The 20,843-nt window shown below is 41.0% G+C and overlaps 1 protein-coding gene across 11 annotated transcripts in view; it reads right to left on the bottom strand.

Moving 5' to 3' along the window:
* LOC140197572 (teneurin-3-like) overlaps window positions 1–20,843 on the bottom strand; it is a 2,811,066-nt gene that overhangs the window by 459,706 nt on the left and 2,330,517 nt on the right. The window contains exon 1 of one of the 11 annotated variants that reach the window (XM_072257702.1): window positions 3,921–4,160. The exons of the other annotated variants lie outside the window; for them this stretch is intronic. The gene's annotated coding sequence lies outside the window, so the exon portion shown is untranslated. Of the gene's footprint in view, window positions 1–3,920; window positions 4,161–20,843 lie in introns of those variants that run through there. 11 annotated transcript variants of the gene reach the window in all.

Below are 20,843 nucleotides of genomic sequence, written 5' to 3'. Positions count from 1 at the left end.
TTTGTTCTGTATTTCAATTAAATACTTAATTTTTTACTTAATTAAATTGTAGTTTGCATTTTTATACCTTTTAACTATTTTCCTGAAACTTCGGCTAATTGGGGCAGCCACTTAATTGGACCCCGTGTGTACAAATTAACCGGAGTCCACTGGATTTTGATGCATTTAGCATGTTCTCCTTCATACAGAATTATTATTCTTTAGAGTTAGTGCATGTTAGTGCATTCACCTTTCGGATCTGTAAATTGCAGAGGAGCTGCTGACTGACAAAAACCATGCAACAACAAAACCTTACCAAAAACATTTGAAAATACACTTGAAACGAACATGCTAATTAATAATTAAAGGAAATTATTGCTGATGACCCCAGTGTAATCAATTTTAAACCTGGTGATTAACCACTCAATTTTCTGTTTCCCTCCATGTTCTCCACTAGTTCAAGATTAATTTGCTTGCCTCAGCCTTGCCCACAAAACTGCTCTTGTCCCGTGCTTGCACAGAATAGGGAAGACTTTTCAAATCTAAATGCACAAGCATCAGCTGCCATATTTTAGAAATATTTCCATATTGAAAAGTACTTAATGTACTGAGAAACTGATTGGCATACACTAATGGAGCGATTAAATAGTTCAGTCTATTTCTTATGCTATTTTCTGATAGTTAACCAGGTAGAAATTGATAAATGATTGGACAGCTTCTTTAGACACACTAAATTTTGATTATAAACTTGTTTTTATTGACTAAACTACCATTCACATACATTAAGCCTTACTTTACAGTACAAAATGTAATAATTACATTCCATTATGCTGCCTGATTTTGTTGGTTTATTGAAGATTTCATACTTGCTTTAAAGCTGATAAATTTTTATTAAATGACTGTGCTAAGAAATGGGACTCAGTCACATATTTATTTATCAAAAATCCCTGCATGAAAGTGATTTCCTTACACATTCAATGTTGCTAGCAGTTACTTAGATCATAAGACCAAGGAGCAGAATTAGGCCACTTGTTTACTCAGCCATTCCATCATGGCAGATATATTACCCCCTCAACCCCATTCTCCTGCCTTGTCCCCATAACCTCTGACACCCTTACTTACTTATAGGCTACTCAGCAGCCATGGAGAGAACAACCCAAGCACTTCAGTGTGCAATGAGGCCAATATTTACCTGATATCAGAGGCATATAGGTAATGCGGTGCATACCTTACATGGAGGTTTTGGTGGAAACCTTTGCTATTAACCCATCGGTAAAGTGAGGCAACAATTAAAGGCTGTCACACTGATCCTTTTATAAACAACATCAGTGTCCTTGGGTTAGCATTATGTGGAAGTGGAGCTGCCTTCACAGATCACAACCTCTGTGAAATATCAACTTCTCTCATTGGTCTCTTGATCAATTACTTGAGAGAACTATTAGTTCTATTTATAAGAACATAAGACACAGGAACAGAATTAGGCCATTCAGCCCGTTGAGTCAGCTCCACCACTCCATCATGGTCAATTTATTATCCGTCTTAAGCCTATTCTTCTGCCTCCTCCCGTAACTTTTGATGTCATTACTAATCGAGAACCTACCAACCTTTGCTTTAAATATACCCAATGATTTGGCCTCTGCTGCCATCTGTGGCAATAAGCTCCACACATTCACCACCCTCTAGCTAAAGAAGTTCCTCCTCATCTTGGTTTTAAAGGTACGCCCTTCTATTCTGACCCTGTGCCTTCCAGTCCTAGGAAACATCCCCGACTACAGGAAACATCCTTTCCAGGTCCACGTTGATCACATGAGTGGGAGAAGTAGGTGTGTGGCCAAACACAAAGAAGAGCAGTGCATCATCCATTCTGCATCACATTCTTCCCCCTCCCCATTTCCATGGTACTTTATCTGCAGCCTTGCAGTTATTGAAACCTCTACTCAATTTCCAGCATCCACTTCCTTAAACACATGAATTAGTGTGCAAAATGCGACATGATTTTGCCCATTTTCACAAATGGTTTCAAGAAACTGAAGTCACGTGCTTAGTGTATCAAAAGAAAGTGAACTCTGGTGTAACCCAACAAAAAGTTTGCATCACACATCAAAGTTGCTGGCGAACCCAGCAGGCCAGGCAGCATCTCTAGGAAGAGGTACAGTCGACGTTTCAGGCTGAGACCCTTCGTCAGGACTAACTGAAGGAAGAGTTTGCATGCAGTTTAGTTACAATTTCCCAATTGGGCACAGCTAAGAAACTAAAGGCCCATTACTTTAGCAGAATTATTAAACATCTTTATTATCTTGTTTCAATGCTCATCCCTCTTTTGGAACTACTCAGGCATGCATGCCTTGGACTCTTCTGCGGGAAGGGGAAGCCGTTGCGTCGGCAGAGGCAACTCCGCGACCTTGGTCATTCCGAACAGCCAGTAGGGGGAGCTCAGGTACAACTTTCGCCAGGTGAAAGCACAACCAGCGTTCGTCTCTCTCTCTCTCTCCCTTTACCACCTCCCCCAACCCCCCGCCCCAACCTCCCTGCAGCCGAACAATGCTCCATTTAATAGCGTGGGCGCTGCACTTGACAACCCAGACATGGTTGCCACCTTCCCACCTGGAATAAAAGCAGGACCTGCAGTTTCTCAAGTCCTTGATATTGTAGATCCCAAGAGCGAACTACATATATTTATTAAGTGGTAGAAAAAGAATGAGCAACACGTGTTTTTCTGTCAGTGCCCTGCGTGGAGACAGATTCAGGATATAGAACATATAAGCACAGTTAACTAAGAGGCAACAATAAATATACCGCTCTGATACGTCTTTCTAATCTCTATTTAAATGCGTAAAACATACAAGGAATGGTCAAAACCTTCATTCAGACAGCAAGGTTGATCTGACCGCATTAAATTGATACATTCTCAGAAACTATATATGGTAACCCAGGAATCTAATCTGGCCGATTACTAACTGCAGATATATTTTCATTATTACTAAATTTGGCAGGATAAAAGATAATTTAAGAGTATTTATTTACGTTACCAAAAGTCTCGTTAAAATTACCGAGAGAAATATATTGCTGATTGCAAAGCTAATTGCTGAGAACTGCCTCTCCATGGATTTTACATCCATATCTTCAAGTAGCCAAACATTGATCACTACACAAATTAACTGTACACACACACACACGTACAAGTAACCAGCCACAGATACAAAGCGTTGCTGTTTCATTTCCTACTATATTAAGTTGAGCTGTTTCAGTGAGAAATCGATAAAGTCATTAAAATTCAATAGGGTTAAAAAGAAACCGAAGCTCCTTTCCTTTCCGAATCGTGTTGTAACAGACTACATGTCTCGCTATCATACCCCTCCCTCCCTCCCCAGGGGCTCGCATTCCCAACATCAAGACCTGATGCAAGAACTGCAAAGATCTTGGACTCGACTTTTCTCGCCGGCTTTTGGCGATTCTGGCCTATTCCTCAGAACAGCCACTCAGTTGCAGCAAGCTTGTTCGGAGGTGGACAGCGTCCGTCCATCGCCCTACAGCAGTCCAACCACTTCACGCCAGAAAAAAATCAATCTCTTGAAAACATATAACAACGACTGCTCAAAAGGAAAATAGCGCACACTCTGAAGGAAGGGTGTACTGTTTGTAGCCACCGTCCATGCTCACACAACTCTAGATGTAACGTGCACCGCCATTCATCTATTCCAAAGGGGTTAACGCAACAGAAAGACCCTCTTACGCTTGTGTTTTTTCTAACATGAGAATGTCCATTCTGATTCAGATTACTTTTTACATTCCTTCCCGCTCTTCTCCACCCACAAAGCACTCCCCGAGCGGGATAGCATGCGCTAGCAACAACAGATATTAATGACTCGACATATAGCCAAGAATCACTGTTTATCCTGGCCTCCGTACCAGGTCAAATAACCAAGCAGTCGGTCACCCACCTTCCTCCGCCGACTCTTCCCTCACTGTCTGGAAACGGCAGAGCGTTCACGCCGTGTCTACGGGTTTATCCAACACTATCCCTGGATCACATTACACGGGCCGGCTCCCGGGGAGCAGCGACCTGCACTTACTCGGGATAGGTTGAAGCTCCCACCGCTGACTCCCAGTCATAGAGAGACAGAGAGAAAGAGAGAGAGATGGGGGTGGGAGCTAAAACTACTCTAACCTTTCATAGCAAGGTTAAAATACCACAGGAGGAGGCACCTCACAATCTCCTTTAACCGATGACTGCTGTGGGATGCCGGAGAGGGAGAGGATTTACAAGAGCGCCTGGTCCTTTCAAGGGTGCAAGATCAGCGTATCAGTTAGCTCATTCGTGGTGGTGGTGGTGGTGGTGGTGGTGGGCTTAAAGGGGGGGGGGGAATAGGCACTTTGTTCAGAAGGAGCTGCCTGCGTGTCTGGGACTCTCCTGGTCAGCCTCCTCCTACTCCCCCGCCCCGTTCAGTACAGTTGGATTTTCTAACAGGTCCATTTCAATTTTGTACTACACGTCCGAATTGAACAAAATTAGTTTTGTCTGCACGTTCGGGCAGTGGATTAACTGTATGTGTTTGCACACTGGGACTGAATTAATAAAATATGAGACAGAATTAAGACTGTAGGTACAGTATGCTGAAACCTCTCTCCATCGTTTCATAATAAACCAGTTTATATCCAAACTCTGCTGGACACATTCCCTGTGATGCAGTATTTTCTCAGCCCGGCTGCCGTGAATTCAGAGGCTACACTGAATGCAAGCTGCCTGTTTTTAATCTTCCCCCGTTCCCAGAATGTATACTTTGCCACTGACCGAACGCCAAAATAAGGGAATAACATTCACATTCCTATTTTAGCGTGAGCTTGGACGTCTGCTCTCCCACTCGGGGATGAAGCGATTTTAGTCTCCAAAACCTGTTTCATTACTGATTGTGATCATGCCTCATCTGTGACCTAACTCCCTAAGCCCACTTCTTTTAAAAACAAAAACAATCTATCGGTTTCAGGTTTAAAACTAACAAGCATCCAATTGCCATTTTTAGAAGTGTTCCAGGTTTTTGTCACTCTCTACTTGAAGTGTTATCTTATTTCACTCCTGGAATGCCTGGTTCCAATCTTTTGACCTGCCCCCTTGTGCGCGCCTCAGCAACCAGTAGGAAGAGTTTCTCTCTACACACCCCACGGGTTCAACTTAACATCTTAAATCAAATCACCTTACAAATTCTGTGAAGGAAATGTCTAATTTCTGTTATCATTGTTCAATTGTTGTACACCACATTTAATCCTGAATTTTCTCTTCTGTACTCACTTCAAGACAACATATCCAGATTAAGGTGTGAAACCCAGTGCAGGTATAATCTATCCAGGGCTGCTTTACATTTTTTTCTGCGAGCTCCTATCCCATATCCTCAGCCCTTTTGATTATCTACTGCAACTATATGACATTGCAATGATCTATAAACTTCAAACTTTTCAATATTTAGAAAGAATTCTGTTTTACAATTATTGAAGTGTAAAATGAATGCCTCCAATCTACACTAATTTTGATTTTTTATTCAAATTTTTAATGTCCCTCTTCACTCCAGGCAAAGTTGACATACACTCGGAGGCCACTTTAAGAGTCATTACGTGTAAGGAGTTTGTATGTACTCCCCATGACAATATGGGATTCCTCGGGCTGCTCCCGGTTCCTCCACAGTACAAAGATGCACCGGTTGGGAGGTTAATTGGTCATTGCAAATTGTCCTGTGATTAGGCTAGGTTTAAATCGGAGGGGTTGCTTGGCGGCGTGGCTCGAAGGGCTGGAAAGGTCTTTTCTGTGCTGTATCTCAATTAAAAAAAAGTATACCCATCTACAGTACCTGCTATTAATGCAGATATCTAATTAGCCAATCATGTCACAGCAACCCACTGTATAAAAGCATGCTGATATGGACAAGAGGTTCAGTTGTTGTTCAGACCAAACATCAGAATGGGGAAGAAATGTGATCTAAGTGACTTTGACCCTGGAATGATTGTTGGTGCCAGATGGGGTGCTTTGCTTTATCTCAGAAACTGATGATCTCCTGGGATTTTCATGCACAACACTCTAGAGTAGGGGTGCGTTCCCAACCTTTTTAATGCCATGGACCTCTACCATTAACTAAGGGCCAGGCTGGGAACTCCAGCTCTACAGTTTACAGGGAGAGGTGTGAAAATATCATTAAAAAAATCCAGTTAGCAGCAGTCCTGTGGAGTGAAAATGCCTTGTTAATGAGAGAAGTCAGAGGCGAATGGCCAGACTGGTTCAAGCTGACCAGGAGTCGACAGTAAGTCAAATAACCATGCGTTACAATAGTGGTGTGAAGGTTGCACCTTTTAATAAACAGCATGTCAAACTTTGAAGTGGATGTACAGCCTCAGAAGACCATTTACATACACTCAGTGGACACTTTATTAGATACAGGAGGTACCTAATAAAGTGGTCACTAAGTACACATCCAGCATTATACACCCCTCATGTAGAGCTCAACATTTTGCGCTATGCTTTGCAGAAAATTGAGCAAGTTTACTATATTTACCATTTGACTTTCCAGTTTCTAATGTGACCTTCCAGCAAATTTCCAAAACTGTAACTTTACAGCCAGCTGTCCATTCTTGCATCGGAAGTTTTTTATTTTCCACTTCTTTCTAGGGTGATGCAATTAAAAAGTGGCATATTGGCATTTCTATACAACCTGACCCAGCAGTATGGGTCTATCAGCAACAAATAATTCCCATTTATAAACGATAAGAATTCTGCAAATGCTGGAAATCGAAAGCAACACACACAAAATGCTGGAGGAACTCAGCAGGCCAGGCAGCATCTAGTGAGATGAATAACTATTCCACATTTTGGGCTGAGACACTTCTTCAAGATTCCCATTTATATAGACATGTAAGACATTACAGTGCAAAGGAGACCATACTGACCATTAAGCCTGTGATAAGTCATTGGCAGAGTTACCCATTACTCCTCCTCCTCTACCACTAAGTCATTTTTGCTCCTCACCAGTTACTTGTACAATTCTAATCGGAATCTACCTAGATCCAACATCTTCCAGATAGAACACCTGGGACCAAAATGCAAAGGGTGAAAAAAAAACTCACATTAAAATGCACATCACACATACTTAGACGAGGCAAGTTCCACTGTGGTCTTCAAGAGAATGTTCAATAAATGTTTGAAAAAATTGCAATGCTATACAGAAAAGGCTGGTAAAGAAGAATGGAAAAGCCTACAAAATTGGTGGATACAGTCAAGTCCATCACATGAACAGCTCTCCCCACCACTGAGCACATCTACAAGGAGCACTGCCACAAGAAAGCAGCATCCATCATCAAGGACCCCCTCCATCTAGGCCATACTCTCTTCTTGTTGCTGCCTTCAGGAAAGAAGTACAGGTACATGATCTTTAGGTCTCACCCCACCAGGTTCAAGAATAGTTGTTACCCTTCAAACATTAGGCTCCTGAAACCATTGTGGATAGATTCACTCACCTCAACACTGAACTGATTCCACAACCTACAGACTCACTTTCAAGGACTCCACAACTCATGTTCTCAGTATTATTTACTATTATTATTTTTTACTATTTACACAGTTCATCTTCATTTGCAAATCGGTTGAGTGTCAGTCTCTGTGTGTAACTTTTCATTGTTTATATTATATTTCTCAACTAGATCTACTGTGAATGCCCACAAGAAAATTAATCTCAGGGTAGCATATGGTGACCTAAATGTACTTCAATTAAAAAAATACTTTGAACTCTTGATGCCTTGACATCCTTTCTAAAGGACAGTGATCAGAATTGAAAACAATACTTCAGCTGTACCCTAAACAATGTTTTAAATATGTTTAGCACAAGTTATTTGCTTTGTACTCTATTACATTATTGTTACACTCTGGATACCAAATCAGTTTTTACAAAGAGCTTTGCCAAAACCTTATGCTAAAAGTTTTGCATACAGAATATATTCATAGTTCTTTGTCCCTGCACCTCCATTTGGCCTACAGTGCCTCTCCTTATCCTTCTATGAAAATATTTCATGAGTGTCACACTTCATCTTTCCATTTCAGAATCTGTCTTTGTTCTCTGCAAGTCTCTCACTGTGTATTGTATTGTATTTCTGAGTATCTTATCTGCAAACCACAAATTATCTGATCTCCCAATCATTGCTATATAACAACAAGCATTCTGATGCCTTTGGAAAAGCATTGCTTACTTCTTGTCAGGCTGAAAAACTGTCACCTGTTCTTTTCTCCTCCCTTGTTACCTGCCTATCACCCCCATCATCTGGATCCGCCTATCACCTGCCAGCCGTTGATCCTCTCTTTTCTTCCCCCACCTTTCCTATACTGGCTATTTCCCCCTCTTTCTTTCCAGTCCTCCTGATAGATCTCCACCAAAACTGTCGACTGTTCATTTCCCTCCAAAGATGTTGACTGACCCAACGAATTCCCCAAGCTCCTTTGTGTGCTGCACCGGATTTCCACTATCCCCATTCTTTTCTCTTCCTTAGCCAAGCTCAAACCCCTGTTTTACCATTCCTTTTACTCTCACAACCTTGAACTTCATTCAGTATCTATTATGGGATACCCAATCAGGCAAAAAGTACATACAGAACATCAACCCACCACCCACAACAAGCCTTGCTCCACCAAAGAACACAATCAAATTAGTCTAACATCACTTGCTTTTGCGATATTGGTTTGGATGTTTATCATTTGCACAGATCTTTTCAAACGTAAATTCAGATTGTTCAGGATTATTGTCTCAAAGTTCCTTTGACAGTGATAATGGGTTAACTGGTCTGTAGAATTCTAAATTTATCTTCAGCCCTCTTTTAAACAGTGATGCAGGCACCACCTAGAATCCAGACTGAAACTGTGACCACAGGCTATAATCATTCCACCCAACTTCCCTCAGAAACCTGGAGACACCCCAATTTGACTGGATGGCTTTTCTACTTAGTGGACTGCCAACCTTTTCACAGCAATCTGTTTATTTATATCACAATCAACACCACAATATTGGCAGCATTTTCTTTTTCCATGAAACCAGATGCAAAGTTCTCAGTTCATACTTTTGTCAAACCCCCTGACTTTACCATAAAATAGTCCTTTGGTTCCCCATTCAGTGTTATCCTTCCCAAAGTTAAATTTTCACCATTATAGTTCTTCTCCTTCTCCAACTTTAACCCTGCTTAAACCTTTTTTCTTCAGTAACTTCTATACTTTACCTTTACTTCTGTTCCTAGTCTAACCCTCCAAAAGTCAAGCCTTCTTCTTCTGTCTCATTTTAATCACTGCATCTTCAGATAACAGGAAACACCAATTTAATACATTCTTTCTTTTCCACTAAGGATGCATTCTAATGTTACAAAACCATCCTTGGTCCATGAACCTTCACCAGAACCGTCACAGTTCTGACGAAAGGCCTCAGACCTGAAACATTGACTTAGTTTCTCTTCTGCAAATGCCGTCTCTCCTTCTGAGTTTTTTTTTCAAATATCCAGTTTATTTTCACTGTCACTATCAAGCCATCTTCACTTTTGAAATCCTTCCATTATAGAATTACAAATTCACCTTCTATTTTTTTTATTTAACTTCAACTGAAGAAGGTCCCTTTATGGACTTAATTCAGTCAAGCTCTCCTGAAGGATATGAAAGCACATTTATATTTTACACTTTGAACATGATGATATTAAAGCAAAGTCACAGAAGTAGGCCCTTTTGCTCACTGTTTTGCTTGTCTGCACTTATCCCATATGTCAGCATTGGCTCCGTATGCTTCTATGCCTTGCCTACTTACTATGAGCCTGTCCAAATATCTCTTAAACAGAGTGATTGTACCTTATTCCACCATCTCATCTGAGAGATAGTTTCGTATTTATATCTAGAGTTGTAATTTAGATTTAAAGATACATTGTGGAATGGGCCCTTTGAGCTGCAGCACCCTACAAACCCCAATTTAACACTTATCTAATCACAGGACAGTTTACGATTAAGCTACTAACTGGTACATCTTTGGACTGTGGGGGAAAAAAACTCCCACATTCTATGGGGAGGACATGAGGACATACATCTGTGTAAAAATGTGTGCCTCAAAGCCGCTTTAAAACTCCTTTTAAGCCTCATCTTAAATTAATGCCCTTTTGTTTGTGATGCCACTACCACGGGGAAAATATTTTGACTGTTGACCATATCTATGCCTATTATAATTTTATGTCCCCCTACCAGGTTACTTCTCAGCTTCCTTCACTCCAAGGAGATAAGCCCAACCTATCCAATATCTCCCCACAATTAAAGTCCTCCAAATCCAGGCAACATACTAGTGAATTTCAACACGCATCAAAGTTGCTGGTGAATGCAGCAGGCCAGGCAGCTTCTCTAGGAAGAGGTACAGTCGACTTTTCAGGCCGAGACCCTTCGTCAGGACCACCTAGATTTCCTTTGCACTTTCTCCAGCACAACCACATCCTTCCTATAATCTTGGGACCAGCTGGAACATAATTACACAACTTTTACATCTTATGAAGTCAAGCATGTGATATGCTTTCCTCACCAATCTATCTATGCGTGCTGCCACTTTCAGGGAACAATTACTTGAACACAAAGTTTCCTTTGTACATCGACATCCCTAGTACCCTACCATTTATTATATACGTACTATCTGAGCTGAATTCCCAAAATGCCACTTCGCACTTGGAATTACATTCCATATGCCAATGTTCTGCCCAAATTTGCTTCTATTTCCACTGAGGTAATTTTGCATCCAATTAACCAATTTACCTTGCCTTCCACGTGTGTGTGTGTGTGTGTGTGTGTGTGTGTGTGTGTGTATGTGTTTTTTTCCTTTTGGATCAGCCTACCATAGGAGATCTTGTCAAATGCCTTGCTAAAGTCCATACAGAGAATGTCTCCCACCCTACTTTAATCTATCTACTCAGGTGCCTTCTCAAAAAAAAAGTCAAATTAGTGAGACAGCATTTTCCTCACAGGCATGCTGATCATCCCAGATTAGCCTTTTGAAATATACATAAATCCTATCTCTTAGGATTTTCTCCATTGATTTCCCTACAACTGATATATGGATCAACAGCTTGCAGTTGCCAGGCTTATCACTGCAGTCCTTCTGAAATAAAGGAACAACGTTAGCTATCATACAGTCTTCTTGCATTTCACCTGAGGCTAATAAAGAATCAAAAATTTCTGCCAGCTTTCTCCTCCTTTGCTTCTCAAGGTGAAATAGACAAAAACTTGGAACAGATGGGCTGTGTTAAGAGGAAAGGCTTGTATCTACTTGAGTTTAAAAAAGAAAGTTATGATGAGGAAAATATATACTGTTGAGAGATTTTGACACTATGAATGCAGAGAATATGTTTCCTTTCGTGGGAGAAACTAGAACTAGCAGTCACTGTTTAAAAACAAGGGTTCAGCCATTTAAGACAGAGATGAGATGAAAGTTTCCCTCTCAGAATTGTGAGTCTTTGAAATTGGCTTCCTCTAAAGACGGTAGATATTGTTTTTAAGGCAAAAGCAGGTGAAAACTTGATGAGCAAGGGGTGAAAGGTTGCAGCCAGAAGATGGGATTATGGAGTTGAAGTTACAATTAGATCAGTCTTCATCCTAACGAAAGGTGGAGCAGGTTGGAGAGCCTAAAATGCCCTTTTCCTTTTTCTTGGTCCTTTTCCTATGTTGTGTGCTCATTCCAGTCATTTCTCTGTAAGCTTTATGAGATAATTCCACCAAGTTCAATCAAGTTTTCAATAAATCAAAACCTACATTTCACGTGCATTTAAAAGAAAACCATCATGCTCACCATTTTTTTTATTGAGAGAATATTGCGTGGGGCCCTGGTACTGACTTGACTAACTGCAGAATGTGTCAGAAATAAGACCCAAAGTTCCACAGGACCAAATTTGTCCACACTCTAAAATCTGCTGTGTCAGTGATGCATATGGTTGTAAACTAAATAGCTTGAGAAAAGCCTGTTGCCCTGGTTACAAAATATAGTAATGCTTTATCACTCTGTTGTTTTTAAATCTGGTTGACAGTAGTACATTGTGATTGAATGTGACAAGGGCACTAATGTGACTAGCATAACTAAATGGATTTCTCACTGGCAAAGATCAGCCACCGAAAACAAGAGAAATGATTTTGGCTAAGTAATTGCAGTGATTGTGTCTTTTTCTGTGGGGGGACCCCTTTTAATCCCCAGTGCCAGGATGCCTGAAAACCAATACACCAGCTTGAATAGAAACTCTTGCCTCGATGCACTGTGTGCAAACAGACAAAACCTTCATAATTTTCACACATTTGCATCTATTATGAGGGCGAAGTCCACTTTCAATCACTGGTTTAACTAAATATTGGTACTGATTTTATTATTGTCACATGTATCAGGATACATTGAAAATCTTGTCTTCAATACTGTTAATACAGATCAAGTTATTACTCAGTGCATTGAGTTAGCATAATGCAGAATAAAGTGTAAAAGCTACAAAAAAGTGCAGTGCAGATAATCAATAAACTGCAAGATTATAACGAGGCCAAGAAACAATATTATCTTACCTTTCCCACCCACCTACTTGGTTTCACCTATCACCTTCGAGCTAGTCTCCTTCCCCTCCCCACACCTTTTTATTCTGGCATCTTCTCACTTCCATTGCAGTCTAGAAGAAGGATCCTGGCCCGAAGCGTTGACTTCTACAGATGCTGCCTGGCCTACTGAGTTCGTCCACCATTTTGTATGTGTCGTTTATCACACAAGAGGTCTGTTCAAGAACCGGATTACAGTGGGACAGAACCTGTCCTAGAGCCTGGTGGCGGCAGCTTTCAGGCTCCTGTATCTTCTGCCCAATGGAAGAGGCGAAAGAGAGAATGTCTGGGCTTGGTGGTGTCTTTGATTATGTTGGCTGCCTTTTCCGAGGCAGCAAGAAGTATAGACAAAATCCACATAAGGGAGGCTGGATCCTGTGATGTGCTGAGCTGTGTCCACAACACGCTGCAGTTTCTTAGGTTACCTGCCATACCATGCATTATACATCCAGACCCTGCCTGCTTATGTAATCCCAGACATCTTCTACAACTGATTTTTAAAAATTTTCCACATTGTCTTTATCGTCCTTGTGATATCAAAATAATAATCTCTCGTACTCACAATGATTGGCAGCACCTTGCAAACCTGGCAATGCTCCTGATTGTTTCATGATTTATACAAATCTTTGGTTGGGTGTATTTAAAACATGCGTCCCTTACTTCAGGAAACTTACGACAGTGTGGAAGAAACTATCCAGATGAAGCTAGGTATTAAGTAAAAACAAACTGGTTATGATGTAAATTCATCAACTTGAAACCCAAACTCTGCACAGATGCTATCCAATATTCGGCATTTTCTGTCAAATTTCAGATTTCCAGCTCCTACCATTTTAAAAGTATATCTTAGTTGCAAGTGTTATCTAGCCGAAACAAAAAACTCTGGGCTCCAGTTTCAACCCATATTTTGAGGACACTAAGTAACTAGGCTGCATTGTTGGTAATGGCATCTAAGTCCTCGGATACTAAGGGAAGGTTCTGTTATTATGTCTCCAGTGGGCATCATACCATGTTGAAAGAAGTCATCGCTTGAGAAAATGAAGTAAATGGATTAGTTCTTCAGGCCACTGCTACTGTATTTGTGAGATATCCTGCGTGAAGTGTATGCTTGTGAACCAAGAAGTTACTGCATCTCTAAGTAATTAATAGCATTTGACGAGCTGTGGGTGTTTCTGATGAAGGAGCTATTTAAATCTTTTACAGCTGCACATTGCAAGGTTATTCTGCAGTTCTGTTGCTTTCCTGGCCCTAGCGTGTTGCTCAGAAGTTAACCCGACAAAGCCATGGCTTTGAACAATGTAAAATCACCTGTCAACCGGTCAATATCTTCAAACCTATCTTTCTTTGAGGACTGAAATACCCACCCACCATTTTCTTCTGTCCTGGTCTCCTGGGCCAATTTAATTAGACACTCACCAGAATTGGACAAGGTAGTCACACATGAAAGTCTCTGGAGGACATAAACAAAAGCTTTATTCAGCAAAATTCCCTTCTGCTCTGCTGCTCTCCTTGTGGAATGTCTGCATAATTGTCATCTTTGTGCAAGGCCATCAAACATGTTTTTTTAAGGCTGAATTTTGATTGCTGTCAAACTTTCAGCCAACCTAAACAATAATAAGACTTCTTGTTTTTTTATAAAAAAAAGGGGGCAGTAGTAATAAAGATCCAATTGAAGTTAATAAGTGGTGCTGCTGTTTTAAGACCATGGACTTACACACGGCGAGCAGTAGGGAGCTATAGCCTAGCAGAGAACCTGTTAATAACACAGACATGTTCAAGCCAGTGCATTTCCTTCACTCACCAAAGCCAGAGGGAAAAGAAAGTAAAATTGATTTAAAAAAAGATAAAAAGTGGCTGCAAATATGAATCCTATTCATTTTGTATGTAAATTCCCGATAAATTGAAGCTAATAGTAACTATAGGTTGTTTTTTTGAAATCAGGTACATTCGGCAATACAGATAATGTGTCAGAGCACTCTTCTAACATCTGTTGACTGGAACCAGCAGCTCCAGTAGGAATTACCCTTCTGTCACAGCTCTCTTCAAGGTGGCTGTAGCTGTAACAGAGGGATAATTCCTACAAAGGGAACCTCCATCTCCCTGTTCTTGACGATCTACTTCCATTAATGACGTTGATTTTATTTGCACGGGCATGTGTGTCTCCATGCAGGTGTGGTTGTGCATATAGTGCACATATCTCTGCCCTTGTGGCCGGTCTGGTTTCCAATTGTCCTGACTGTGCTTGCCTTTGGAACGAGATCCCACTCTGTCAAGGCAGTTTGACCAGACACTCTGCAACAGCCACGCCATGTTAAAAGAATTCCCACATGGGCATCCTCAGCATGACAGGGGATATTAAATCGATCTTGATCATCAAGGACTGACAAATAGGAAGGAACAGTTAACCTTGCCTTCCATCTCCAACACCTCTCTACTTTTGCCCTATTGGTGAGACGGCACTGTTACCAAACCAGTTGAGGCCAGCAATGGCTTCTCAACTTACTTCGGCATCAACAGTACTCTTGCCTCCATCTTGTTTCGCACCCTCAAAAAAGCCATCAGTGACATCATTTGAAAACATAGCACTGATGTTCATGTGGACACTGCAAGTGTCTGACTCTAACTTAAACCCTCCACCCTCTCTTAAGGTTCTCCAAAGATTGTGGTCACAACAATTAGTACCAGTTGAGCAGAAATTTCCTCCAAATGAAATACTGGTCTACAAACTCCATTTCCAAGCTACCAATTGCATTCTTTCCCGTGCAGCATTTCGAAGTTCAGCCAGGCTGTTTGGAACTCTAGAGAGATACTTAAGCCTGAGATGAGATTAAGGACACACCTCTGTGCCATCACTAAGACCGTCTGTATCCACCTCCAGCATCATCCAAGTGGCTTCTGCCTTGGCTCACAAGCTGCTGAAATCCTTTGAAACATCCAGACTTAAGGGTACAAGCTCACCATGACCAGCAGACCTTATTTCACCTTCTATGAAATTCCAATCTCCCTTTAATCCTCAAATTCTTGTCCCATTATGATCCTAAAGTTAATCAGCGTTGGCACACCCTAAGAATTTCAACAGCACGGCAATGGCTCCCTCCAATTTTCCGGCAGTTTTACTGTGAAATCTCACTGCTCAGATCAGCAACTTCATTCATTTCAATAGAGGGAACTGGCTCTAAATCTAAGGGATTACATTTTTCAATTACCCAGACATAACATTTTAGGTGGGTTCAATGCTTAACTTACATGGATTTAGCTGTTTTAAGTCTTATTATTATGTTAATTATTTGCATTTTATTTTAATATTTAAAATATTGAAATCATTTTAAAGATTTTAATGATATGATTAATTTTTAATAGCTGCTGAATGCTTTCTCTAAGTTTATGAAGGTCAGAAGCATTCACAGACATTCAAAGTCATTTCTCTGTTTTGATAGTGAGTTTGGCCCTTTTCTGCTCTCAAAGGGCTGGCCTTGCATTTTTGACAAGAAAGCTGCAAAAAGCCTCACTAATCTGGGGCTGGTTTTGGAGTCTGGGTTGCTCTGCAGGTTAAATATAGTCAAGATGTGTCTCCTTGCTCTCCTAGGCAGTCTGAGCTAAACGGAACTGCAGGCAGTGTGTGCGTCCCAGACAATATGTTGCACATCATGGCCCTAGGTTCTGGAAACCCAATCCTGTTCTTCTCTGTCACTCTGGTTCTCTTTCCTCCTTTAAAACATTCTGAAAAAGCTAACTCTTTCTTCATGCTTTTTGGTCAAGGTTATTCACTCCATGTTATATCAAGAAGTATCTGATATGCTCGAAGCATCAATGGCTATAATACCAGGCAAGAACTCAGCTGTGGTGCTGAAGATTATCATCTCAACACTACTTTCAACTGTATCTAAACTGTTCCAATATACTGTAGATGTAACATTGGCACAAATATGACAATGTGGAAAATTGCCCAGAATACACCCTCTTAACAAAAGGCAGGATAAATACAATCAAGAAAAACTATCTCCATCAGTTATCCTTCTATCAATGGAAAAGTGGTGGAGGATATCACCCGCACAGAGTCAGTAATGGTTTGGGTTTCACTAGGTAACTCGACCTCGTCTTGGGTCAAATGCAGACTGAGAGATTTATGCCCAAAGGCAGATGAAAGAGAATGTCCTAAACATCAAAGCAGCTTTTAATTAGAAATGGTATTAATGAACTGAAGTCAATTGGCAACCTTATACATGGACAATGGTTGGGTTGTTAGTCATTAATCCCAACCTCTGGGAAGTACAGCCAGTGACCCTCAGATTGGTGTCTCAGCCCAACCACCTGCAGCTGCTTCTTGAATCACTTTCCTTCCGTCATAAAGTCAAAAGCAGAGATGTTCATCCCTTTTTTTGTTCTAAGATACAAACAGCATTGTGACAAGGACTGAAATGTAGCAAGAATCACCTATTCAACATTCAGCCAAACTACCAAACACTGTATCTCCCACCATCAACTACTTGGCAGTAGGGGTTCAGGGTATCATTTATCACCCTGAATTTTCATACTGGGTGTGGTGTACAAAATACACCATGGTTAATCATTCAGTTATACTGTTAGTACCTCCTATATCCTTTCTGAAGAAGTTTCTTAAATATTAAAGATCTCCATTCCATTCAATGCACATTACTATTGACTCCTTATAGCTGGTCAGCCAATCTTCCTTTCTGTTGCTGTAAGACAACTCAAACCATGGGACACTTTGTATATGAAAAAAACAATCCTCAGTCAAATGAAGACAATATATTTATCAATCTCAGGCAAAGAGAAGATTACATTTTTGTAGTGACTTTCCTATCTTTCTTAGACTATTCCAAATATAACTGAAACAATTTTGGCATTGTTACTGCTTATGATGTAGTCAATTTATGCATGGCAAGCTCCCATCTACAGTACAGCAAGGTAACGGTAACAAAGGGGTGTAAATATGGACCTGGGGAATAGGGATAATACCTCTGTTATTCATCAGTCCAGTGTCACATGAATTTTTTTGTTCAACAGAGAAAGCAGATAACACCTCAGTTTAAAGCCTCATGTTTAACAATATTTTAATTATTCTTCACATGATTATTAATATAAATAGCTCTCCATAGTGATAATTAGTGATCTTAAATAAATCTAAAATGGAGAACATTGTCTATGTTATGTCATGACAGGATGCCAGGGAACATAAGTTCAAACTAAGAGAGGCAAATCCAGAATAGGTAGGAGAACATTCTTCACAAAAAAGAAGATGTGCAATTCTCTCACAGACAGGCATTGGAATTACTTAAGAACAGCCTGGATATAGTGGCTGTCGGTCTGTACAGTTTCCACAGATGGATAAGGACAGTGCAGGCTCCCGGAGAAGAGCCTTACTATCATTGTCATTCCTTATAAATTGTCTCCTTCATTAGGTTAGAGTGTTGGCATGCCAGCTCTTGATCTAACAGCCTTCTTGGTCTGGTCAGGTGACTGTTAGAGACAGAGCCGAGTATGAAGACAGAGCAGGAGGAAATGACTAGATGAAGAGAAGAGTGATGGTGAGGGTGAGTGGAAAGGGAAATGTAGAGAAGCTAGGCATTATCTAATGAGTTTCACCAAGGCCCAGGTGGAGTGGATTGGCATATTTTCCCAAGAATCCCATGCATTTCTGAGGATGATAGAGAAAGTGGCTAAGAAGAATAAAGAGATTGGGCAGCATTAGAAAGGAATATTTGGAAAGGGATAAAGGATCAACTTAGAGTCAGTGAATCCTGCTGGTAGCCAGGGTGTGTGTGAGTGTGTAATCACAGTGACGCTGAAAAATAGCACAAGGAGACTTGTCAAGCATTCTGCAGTCAAATATCTTGCTTGCATGTGTATCAACTTGCAAACTGTAACTGGAGTAGAGAAGTATTGTGAATCTCTGCAACCACACTCCAGTGCTTTTTATTTTAAAGTACATGATACTGAAATGGAGTCTTCTCTGATGGCCCTTCTTCTTTCCTTTCTTCCATGGTCCCTTCTCCTTTACTATCAGATTCCTTCTTCTTCAGCCCTTTACTTCTTCCACCGATCACCTCCCAGCTTCTTACTTCATCACCCACCCACCCACCCATCTTCCCCCTCACCTGGTTTCAGCAATCACCTGCCAGCTTGTGCTCCTTCCCCTCATCTCACATTATTCTGGTCCCTGCCTCTTTCCTTTCCCAGCCTGAAATGTCAAATGCTCATTCCCCTCTATAGATGCTACGTGACTTGCTGAGTTCCTCCGGCATTTTTTCTGTGTGTTGCTCTGGATTTTCAGCATCTGCAGATTCTCTTGTGTTTCTGCAAAGTAATTTTTCCTCACATCAATATTAATATGCAGTAAACTCTCAGATGTTATCTTTTAGTAAGGGAATACTACAGAAAATTGCAGATTAAGAATATAACAGAGTTATTTACAGCGGTTGTTATGATGTAGACCAGTAATCATTTTCCACTCAGAATTTTGAAAGGTCAAAGTTGTGAAGGCAAACCTTCCTACTCTGTGGAAGTCAGATGAGTAAGGAGTCAGGGCAGGAGCTGGGACCAATGCGGTAGTTGTGGAGAGAGGCTCAAAGATAGTGGTGAAGAATGGGTGACTGGGCTGATAGAGAAACATGGAAGGTTTGGGATGACTGTGTGGAGCAAGCAAAAGCTGATGGGTTGGGCAAGCATTTGGAGGTGGGGAGAGTGAGCTTTCAGTGGAGGTGTAGGTTCAAAAATCAAGAATGTGTGATCCCATTGGGAGATATGAACCACGTCAGAAGCTGGGGATCGAAAAGAAAAATGTGCAGATGCTAGAAATCTGAAGTAGAAACAGAAAATGCTGGAAATACCTAGCAGGTCAGGCAGCATATGTGGAAAGAAAAAAAAAATCAGCATTTTGGGTCCCAGACCCTTTTTAGAACCATTGTTTAGTAACTAGGGGCATGACAGTTGTTCAGGTAGTAGGGGCTGGCTCAGGGGAAAGTATCGAGTGTCGATGGAAGATAGGATGAAGAAAGTGAAGGTTGAGTGAGGATTGTGAGTTTCAAAGGAACGGAGCCTGCAAATGAAAGCCAGATCCACAAATTTATTTAAGAGGGGACGGGAACCTGTTTTAATTTATGTTACAACAAATTTGCCAGGCTTTGTGAAGGCTTATTTCTGCCTGATCGCCTAGTAAACAGTGCAGGTCATACATACATACACAGCTGAGAATTCCAGTAGTGGGGTCCACACATGCACATTGCACATCATTCACTGGATGTCACTCTGCACAACCTGATGTCTCTGTGAGTTAGTGCCAAGCGCACAGAGAACATGGAACAAAATCCCCAAACCGCACGGAATTCATGGTCAATCCATAACTTTCAACAACCTGTTAACTTTCATAGAAATTGGACTGCACGGCTCTCTTGAATGGACCTTCTGTACGATAAGGTGGTCTCTTGGTCTCATTGTCTACCTTGTTATGATCTTGCATTTTGTCATTTACCTGCACTGCACTTTTTTCGGCAGCTGTCACACTTTACTCTGCATTGTTATTGCTTCACCTTATTGTAGCTCAATGCACTATGTAATGATTTGATCTGTATAAGCAATATGCAAGACGAGATTTTCACTGTATCTTGGTACATGTGACAATAATAAACAAATACCGATACAGTAACGTGGCATTTTACAAGGAAATTTCTTGGCAACTAATCCTGAATAGCTCCCAGATTTCTCAAAGAAAGTTAAGCTGATAAGATGACGCCTGTGATTACTGGCCCACTTTGGAAAGGGAGGGCTGGTTAAAGTCTCTCTTCTGTTCCTAATTGCATGTGACTTTCCTGGGAACTTAAAAGTATAACTGGATGATGAAAAGCGAAGTGGAGCTAGAAGCTACCCATAATAAACTGCATACACTTCATTTATTACCCACAGCTCTGAACAAAATCTATATAGCATGGGCACCTTCCCCTCCCCCTACTTTCTCACACTGACTTCTTCACCCTCTCTTTCCAGTCCTGATTTAGGGTCTTGGTCCAAAACATTGATTCTTGACCCTTTTCCATCGATGCTGCTGACCGGCTGAGTTCCTCCAGCATTTTGTGTGTTTGCTCTGGATTTTCAGCATCAGCAGAATCTCTTGTGTTTATATACGGCATGCTCTATACCTTGGAAACTGTGAGAGATACATTGAAAAAGCCTCCCGCCCTGGACAGTAATTACAAAATTGGCTTCAAAAATGATATATTCACCCGTCCAGAGCAGTTCATTCAAAGCA

Source organism: Mobula birostris, chromosome 5 (genome assembly GCF_030028105.1).
Source record: "Mobula birostris isolate sMobBir1 chromosome 5, sMobBir1.hap1, whole genome shotgun sequence".
In the NCBI taxonomy this organism is placed as follows: Eukaryota; Metazoa; Chordata; class Chondrichthyes; order Myliobatiformes; family Myliobatidae; genus Mobula; species Mobula birostris.
This window is presented reverse-complemented; position numbering and strand designations above follow the sequence as displayed.